The sequence below is a fragment of the Tachyglossus aculeatus genome, unplaced genomic scaffold (genome assembly GCF_015852505.1).
Source record: "Tachyglossus aculeatus isolate mTacAcu1 unplaced genomic scaffold, mTacAcu1.pri scaffold_1_arrow_ctg1, whole genome shotgun sequence".
NCBI lineage: Eukaryota > Metazoa > Chordata > Mammalia > Monotremata > Tachyglossidae > Tachyglossus > Tachyglossus aculeatus.
The window spans coordinates 3,306,385-3,315,367 of record NW_024044915.1 but is presented as its reverse complement, the minus strand read 5'-3'; positions in this window follow the sequence as shown (position 1 = coordinate 3,315,367).

The window sequence follows — 8,983 nt, the reverse complement described above, 5'->3', positions numbered from 1 at the left end:
CTTAGATATTCATCTCACCCGAAGCTCTTCTGCTCTTAAATCTTTAGGAGAAGATTTCTTTAGGAGAAGCAGCGTTACTCAGTGGAAGGAGCGCGGGCTTTGGAGTCAGAGGTAATGGGTTCTAATCCCCGCTCCTCCACTAAGCGGCTGTGTGTCTTTGGACAAGTCATTCCACTTCTCTGGGCCTCAGTTACCTCATTTGTTAAATGAGGATGAAGACTGTGAGCCCCCCGTGGGACAACCAGATCATCTTGTAGCCTCCCCAGTGCTTAGAACAGTGCTTGCCACATAGTAAGTGCTTAATAAATGCCATCAAAAAAGTCCATATCCTTATCCTCTGTTGCCTCCACTATGTATAATTTATTTTACGGTTTGTCTCCCCTTCTACACAGTAAACCCCTTGTGGTCAGGGAGCAGATCTAACAATTCTATTCTATTGTAATCTCCAGGGGTTTAGTCCAGGCCTCTACACCTCAAGTTCTCAATAAATACCATGGATTGTTGGAATTATTGACTGATTCATTCTTCTTTTTTAAAACCCATGTACCTCCTCCTCCCCCATCTCTTGTCCCCAGTGACCTGGCCTCTTTCTTCACCGAGAAAATTTAGACTATCAGGTGTGATCTCCCTAAAATCTTACCTGCTCCTCTCCATTCCCCCCTTCCTCCTGCCCCTTCTTCAACACTCCCATATCTCCCAGAAGTATCTCAAGAAGAGGTCGCCTGAATTCTCTCAAATTCAACGCCCTCCAACTACACATCCAACTCCATTCCTTTGCAATTATCAACGCACTTACCACCTCCTTCTTCCCTCCCTGACCGCGATCTTCAATTGGTAGCTTTCCAATGACTTTTTCCACACTGCTTTCAAACATGCTCATGTATTTCCTATCCCAAAAAACCCTCCCTTGGCCCCACGATGCTCTCCCATTGTAACCCCATCTGCCGCCTACCATTCCTCTCCAAACTCCTAGAGTGAGTTGTCTACATCTTTTCTCTCAAGTTCTTCTTCTCCAAATCTTTCTTTGAACCCCTATATCTGGCTTCTGTCCCATTCACACCCAAGAAACTACTCTCTCAAATGTCACAAACGATCTCCTTCTTGCTATATCCCACAGCCTCTATTTCATCCTTATTCCTCCTCGACCTCGCATCCACCTTTGACACTGTCAAGCACCTGCTTTGCCTGGAAATATTATCCAACCTTGTCTTTACTGACACTGTCCTCTACTGGTTCTCCTCGTATCTCCCTGGTCACTCCTTCTCAGTCTCTATCTTAGGCTCCTCCTCTACCTCCCACTCCCTAACTGGTGGGCATTCTTCAAGGTTCAATTCTGTGTCCCCTTCTATTTTCCATCTACACCCACTCCCTTGGGTGAATCATTTTCTCCCAAACCTTCAACTTCCACGGCTATCCAGATGATCCCCAAGTCTACATCTCCAGCCCCAATCTCTCTCCTTCTCTGTAGTCTCACATTTCCACTTGCCTCCAGGACATCTCTACTTGGATGTCCCCACAGCGCTTCACACGTATCCTGTCCAAAACAGAACTCTTCATCTTCCCGCTCAAAAGCTGTCCTCCCCTGATTTTCCCATCACTTGTAGACAACACCACCATCCTTCCTGTCTCTCTAACCCATAACCTTGATATTGTCCTCGACTCATCTCTCTCATTCAACGCACATCTTCGATTAGTCACTAAATCCCGTTACTCAACCTTCACAGCATCGGTAAAATCCTCCCTTTCATCTCCACCCAAACTTCTACCACAGGTATCTGTGGTGATTCCCGCAGTAATCCTATCCCACCTTAATTCCTATGCCGGCCTAATTGCTGCCCTTCCTGACTCTTGCCTATCCCTATTCCATTCCATACTTCACTCTGCTGCCTGGATCATTTGCCTGAATTTTTGCCCTGGATCCAGTTCATGCTTTAACTCTGCCCTCTCCTCTGCCTTGCAAAATTATTTCTCTATCTTTATTGACACCCATACTCATTTTCCTCACCAGTTGTTCCTGCTCCCTCACCTCCCACATGCCTTGCCCTTAATGACCTGGCTTCTTTCTTTATTGAGAAAATTGAAACTATCGGCAGTGATCTCCCTAAAATCTCCCCTGCTCCTCTCCAGTTCTTGTCCCTTCTTCAACTCTTCCTTCCTTCCCAGCAGTATGTAAAGAGATGTCCTGCTTTCTCTCAAAATCCATCCCTCTACCTACGCCTCCCACCCCATCCTTTGCACCTTATTGAAACACTTTCCCCTACATTTTTCCCTTCCTGACTGCCATCTTGAGCGGTTTGCTCTCCAATGGCTTCTTCCCCACTGCTTTCAGTAAATGTAGGGGAAGGAGATTTGAACCAGAATCATTTTTATTGTTACTGAGTAAAGAAATGGGAAAAGGGCAGAGCCTGAAAGGACAGGATCAGAGGCAAAGGGTAGGGCCTGATTCAGAATTGCTGTTCCCAATCCGACTCATCGAGGATTCTCCTGGAGAAAGAGGGCAGATCTCCCTCTGCCTTTCGGAGCTGCTATCTTCGACCTTCTCCTGGGGACAGAAATTGGCGCTTGGCTCAGCTTAACTCAGGCCGTCATGACCATCTATGAAAGAGAGGTTGAGAGATGAAGGGAAGGGTGGCACATTATAGATCTGGGAGCTGATGCTGGAAATCACAATATGATGAAAGAGCATCCTGGGGTGAGGTATATTGCATCACGTGTCTGTGGGAAGTTTCCAATATTTGGACTCTCATCTCAGGGTACATTATCCCCTGAAAATGGCCCTGGTGATCTCAACTTCTATTATCCCATTTCATGATTCTCCCGTCACTCCAGTAGCTGTCATTTGGTGTTCCTGTCCGGCCTCAGCAGAATGATGTAGACCTTGGGTCCAAAGGTACAGCCCAGAAGCCTAGCACTGGAAGCTAGGATGGAGATCTCAGCTACCACCATGGTCTTGCCCTTGGTAATCAGATAGGTGTGCAGGAAGGGGACCCAGACGCTTCAGAACACCAGCATGCTGAACGTGAAGAACCTGGCCTCGTTGAAGCTGTCGGGTTGCCTCCTGGCCAGGAACTCCACAATAAGGCTGACGAGAGCCAGGAACCCCATATAGCAAAGGACACAGTACAAGGGAAATGTTGAGCCCTCATTTTACTGGACACTGATGAGACCAGGCTCAGATACCATGTCCACGTCTGGGAACAGAGGGGAGGTTCCCAGCCAGGATACCCACGTGAACGAGGGAGCAGATGAGGACGATGGAACTGGGTGCCCTGGAGTCCCAGCCAAGTCCTCATTCTGCTGATGAGCCATGTGACTTTGGGCAAATCACTTAACTGCTCTGTGCCTCAGTTACCTCATCTGTAAAATGGGGACTAAGAAGGTGAGTCCCACGTGGGAAAACCTGATTACCTTGTATCTACCCCAGCGCTTAGAACAGTGCCTGGCACATAGTAAGTGCTTAACAAATGCCATCATCATCATTCTGCTTCCTGGCATGGTGGCCCTGAAGGCCAAGACCACAGTGATGGTCTTTGCCAACACAGAAGAAATAGCCACAGAAAAGACAACTCAAATGATTATTTGTCGCAAGACACAAGTCACCAGGCCAGGACCGCCAATGAAGGTCAAGGAGGTCAGGAAGCACAGAAGCAGGGCTATGAGGAGGGTGGGACTGAGAGTGCAGTTATTAGCTTTCACTATGAGTGTGTCCCGGTGGTGTATAAATATCCCCAAATCCAGAGCAGTTAGGAATGATAAACCAAGAGCTATGAACACCAGAGCCATTCCCAAAGGTTTGTCATAGGACAGGAAGGTCACTATTTTTAGGTTACACTGATCTCTTCGATAATTCAGATATTGATCTTCAGGACACTGTATACATTGATCCACATCTGAACGGAATAAATGAGATTTCACACCATGCCTAGGATAAGGTGGGTAGTTTCAGTTGCTGAATGTGAGAAGTTCATAACAGAGGTGGAAAGGGGAAAAGGGAGGGGCAACAAGGATGATCAGGTTGGGGGAGGAGCTTCATGAAGAGGACAATCTGAATGATGGGTTCTGCTTAATCTAGAGAATCAAAGGCTGAAAGAGGAGTTTGAAGTTTCCCAAATTGCAATGAGTGGACCAGGTAGAACCAGAAATTTTGCCCCACAATCCAACAACCATCATGACAAGAGGGCGAATAGGAGGATGGGTGTCCAGGAGGGCAACTAATGCACACACAACCTCCAAACATCCTGATGCCTCTGTCAGACACTGAATCCCAAGTTGGATGCACAGGATGGCTGCTTTATGTGACAAGGGTGAAAGTTTCTGATCAGTCATCATGCCATTATCAAGCAAATAATCAGCCAATCAATCAAAGAGCGGTATTCACTGAATGCTTACTCTGTGCTAAACTCTCTACCAAGCACTTGGGAAAATACAATTGAATCACTAGACATGGCCCCTTCCCTCAAGTAGTTTCCAGTCCAGCTGGGACTACAGACACCAAAAGAAATACTGGTAAGGAGAAAGCAATGGAGTTGAAAGACATGTGTAACCCGGGCAGCAGGGCGGGGGAACTGATGGCGATTGAGGACACAGTGCTTAGTTGATTGTGGAAGTATTTCACATTCTAGGCCTCCTAAAGTGTTAACTCCTATTCCCAATTGCTTTCTTGTTCTCAGAAAGGCCTCCCAGAAAGCTTTGATTTTGCCACTGCTCTTTCACCAGGAAAACCCGTCGCTGCAGACAACTACCTGCATGATTGGTGATCTCTCCTTAAGAATAGGAGACACAGTCATAGCAGCAGACAGCTTTTTCTTCCCGAGATATTTTCCTGAATACCGGCCCACAGCTCTCACCGCACAGGGTGCAAAGGATCTCATCAAGGACAGGAAAGAGGGATTCAGCTTTCCTTTGTAAGACTCAGGGGAATGTGGGAAGAGAAGAAAGCCTATGGTGATCTCAGGGCAATACTACACTCCTTACAAAGAGGCACGAGACAGTCAATTCCAATCATGGACAGATATGAGATCATTCTTTCATCATTTTCCACAACCCTTGGGCCTCCTGGGTCAGAATGAAAATCTTGCATATCATTCAATAACTCCCCCTCCCAGCCCAGGTGTACAGTTCCTGGGATGGACATTGAAAGGCATGAAACTTTACCAGGTAGGAGGAGATGGGGTACACAGAGTAGGAAGAGAACAGAACCAACCCAAATCAAATACTGTCACTCATTCATCCCCCAAAATATCAAATTAACTGGATTCTCCTGCCTCCATGCCTATCACTTCAGGGTAGGCCGAGACCATGGTTGTGCTTGTCTTTCAGGGATATCTTTGAATGGTTCTACACTTTTATCTGTAAATCTATTTGGGTAACAGTTATCATTCTGTCTCCTACAGTGCAGAAACAGGCTCTTCTTCAAATATGGTAGGTACATCTTCTTACATTTTTCCTTCCTCACTCTGTAATTTATTTAAATGTCTATCTCTCCCATTAGATGGTACTTGATAGTAACACCTACTCCAGATACTAGCCACAGTAGTCTCCACCCCATGAGACCCCAACTCCAACTTTTTGACCCATTTTGATCCATTCCTCACATTCCTTCCCTCTTTTTCCATCCTTGTATTGGTCTTTAGGGACTTCACTACCCAAATAGATGTTCATGATGACCCTTCCTCTGGCCACTGTCTATCACTCCTCAGGTCCACTGATCTTGTGCTCCACCCCAGATCACCCACTCACCATTCATTCATTCCTTAATTGATTCAGTTGTATTTATTGAGCACTTACTGTATGCTATTTAGCTCTAGGGAGAGCAAAATGCAACAATGAACAGATTCATTCCCTGCACACAATGAGATTACAGTCTAGAGGGGGAGACAGACATTAATGAAAGTATGTTAATTACATTAAAAATATGTACATATATGTTGTAGGGCTGTGGGGGGATGAATAAAGGGGGCAAGTCGGGGGAAACAGAAGAGAGTGAGAGAAGAGGAAAGGAGGGCTTAATTAGGGAAGTCCTCATGGAGGAGATGTGCTTTCAATAAGACTCTGAACAGGTGGAGAGTAATTGTCTGTTGGATTTGAGGAGGGAGAGCATTCTAGGCTAGAGGAAGGATGTGGTTGAATGGTCTGCAGTGAGATAGATGGGATTGAGAACCACTGGAGGTTCTTGAGGAGTGGGGAGATATGGACTGAGGGTATTTGTATAAAAATGATCCGGGCAACAGAGTGAAATATGGTCTGGAGTGGGAAAAGACAGGAGGCAGGGAGATCAGCAAGGAGACTGGTACAGTAATCAAGGTGGGATAGGATAAGTGCTTGGATTAACAAGATATCATTTTGGATGTAGAGGAAATGGTGGCTTCTAACGATGCTGTAAAGATGGAACCAACAGAACACACACACACACACACATACACACATGCACACACACACACGCACACACAGGCACACGCGCGTGCGCACGCACACACACACACACACACAAACTTGGACACACACTTCATCTCATCATTTCCAGCCTCTGTACAATCTCTGTCACCACCAACTCGGAAATCCTCCTATCTGACCACAACGTCCTCACCTGCCTTCTCTCCTACACCCCTCCTCCCGACAAACCTGTCCTATTCCCCGACAGAAACCGCCGATATTTTGACCCATCCAACTTCCTCAAGTATGTATTTATTTTGATGCTATTGATGCCTTTCTACTAGTTTGGTTTTGTTGGCTGTCTCCCCCTCTTCTAGAATGTATGCCCATTGTTGGGTAGGGATTGTCTCTATCTGTTGCCGAACTGTACTTTCCAAGGGCTTAGTACAGTGCTGTGCACATAGTAAGCTCTCAATAACTACGATTGCACGAATGAATGAATGAATACTCAAACTATCTTCCCTTGATGACCAAATTGGCACCCACAACCACCCGCTCTACTGCACGCACATGCTGCCCTATTCCTTCGCTGATCTTATACCACTAACCCACAGACCTGAATCACTTGCACAGTCTGCCTCCTTCACTCCTGTGCACGAGCCACAGAGCGCCGCTGGCAGAAATCTAGGTAACAGGCCAATTTTGTTCACTTCAAGTTTCTCCTTGAGTGCTTTAAGTCTGCACTGTTCTCTGTCCATCAAAATTCTTAGTCCATCCTTATTGATGCCCATCCCCATACCCCTTACCAGTTGTTTCAGATATTTAATTCTCTTCTCCAGACGCTTGCCCCCCCCCCCACCTCCATATCTCTTGCCCCTAATGACCTGGCTACCTACTTTATTGAGAAAATTGAAACTATCAGGCATGATCTACCTAAAATCTCCCCTGCTCCTTTTCACTCTCTCCCTTCCCCTGCTCCTTCTTCAACACTCCTATAATAATAAAAATGATGATAATGGTATTTGTTAAGCACTTAGTATGTGCCAAATACTGTTCTAAACTCTGGTGTAGATATAAGGTAATCAGGTGGGGCTCACAGTCTTAATCCCCGTTTTACAGATGAGGTAACTAAGGCACAGGGAAGTGAAGTGACTTGCCCAAAGTCACAAAGCTGACATGTAGCAGCGTTGGGATTAGAACCCATGAACTCTGACTCTCAAACCCATGCTCTTCCCACTAAGCGAAGTTGCTTCTCAAATCCTATCCTATAGTCACAGTCCTATCTTTCCCAGCAGTATCTCTAGAGATTTCCTGCCCTCTCTTAAAATCCATTCCATCTACCTGCACATCAGACCCTAACTCTTCACACCTTATCAAAGCATTTTCCCTCTCCCATCTTCTCTCCCTAACAGCCACCTTCAACTATTTGTGCTCCAATGCTTTCTTCCCTACTGATTTCGAACATACTCATGTCGCCCTTATCCTGAATAAACCCTTCCTTTTTCCCACAGTTCCCTCCAGTTATCACTCCATCTCCCACCTACAATTCCTCTCCAAACACCTCAAGTTAGTTATCTATACCCACTGTCTCAAATTCCTCTTCTCCAATTCCCCACTGTCTCAAATTCCTCTTCTCCAATTCCCTACTTGACCCCTTCCAGTCTGGCTTCTGTTCCCTCTGCTACTCAGAAATCAGCCTCTCAAAGTTCATAAATGATCTCCTTCTTCCCAAATCCAATGGCTTCTACTGTATCCTAATCCTACCTGACCTCTTGTCTGCCTTCCACAGTGTCGATTACCCCCATCTCCTGGAACCATTATCCAACCTTGGCTTCACTGACACTCAACTCTCCTGGTCCTCTTCCTATCGCTCTGCCTGCTCACTCTCAGTCTCTTTTGCAGGCTCCTCCTCTGCATCCCAACCGCTAACTGTGAGGGCCACTCAAAACTCAGTTCTGAATCCCCTTCTATTCTCCATCTACACCCACTCCCTTGGATAATTCATTCATTCCCATGACTTCTGACTTCAACTACCACCTCTATGCAGATGATTCCCCAATTTACATCTACAGCCCTCATCTCTCTCCCTATCTGTAGTCTTTCAGTTGCTCCTGCATTTAAGATATCACTACGTGGATGTCTCATTGTCATTTCAAACTTAACATGCACAAAACAGATCTCCTTATCTTCCACCCAAACCCTGTGCTCCCCCTTAACTTTCCTATCACTCTAGACAGCACCACCATCTTTCCTGTGTCACAAACCCATACCCTGGGGTTATCCTTGGCTCATCACTCTCATTCAGCATACCTATTCAATCTATCACTAACTCTGTTCAGTTCAACCTTCACAACATCGCTAAAATCTGCTCTTTCCTCTCTATCCATACTGCTATCATGTTAATCCAAACACTTATCCTATCCCACCTTGATTACACTACCAGCCTCCTTCCTGACCCTTCTGGCTCCTATCGCTCCCCACTCCAGTCCATACTTCATTCTGCTGCCCGGATCATTTTTATACAAACACCTTCAGCCCATGTTTCCCCAAATCAAGAACCTCCAGTGGTTACCTATCCACCTATGCATCAAACATAAATTCCTTACCATAG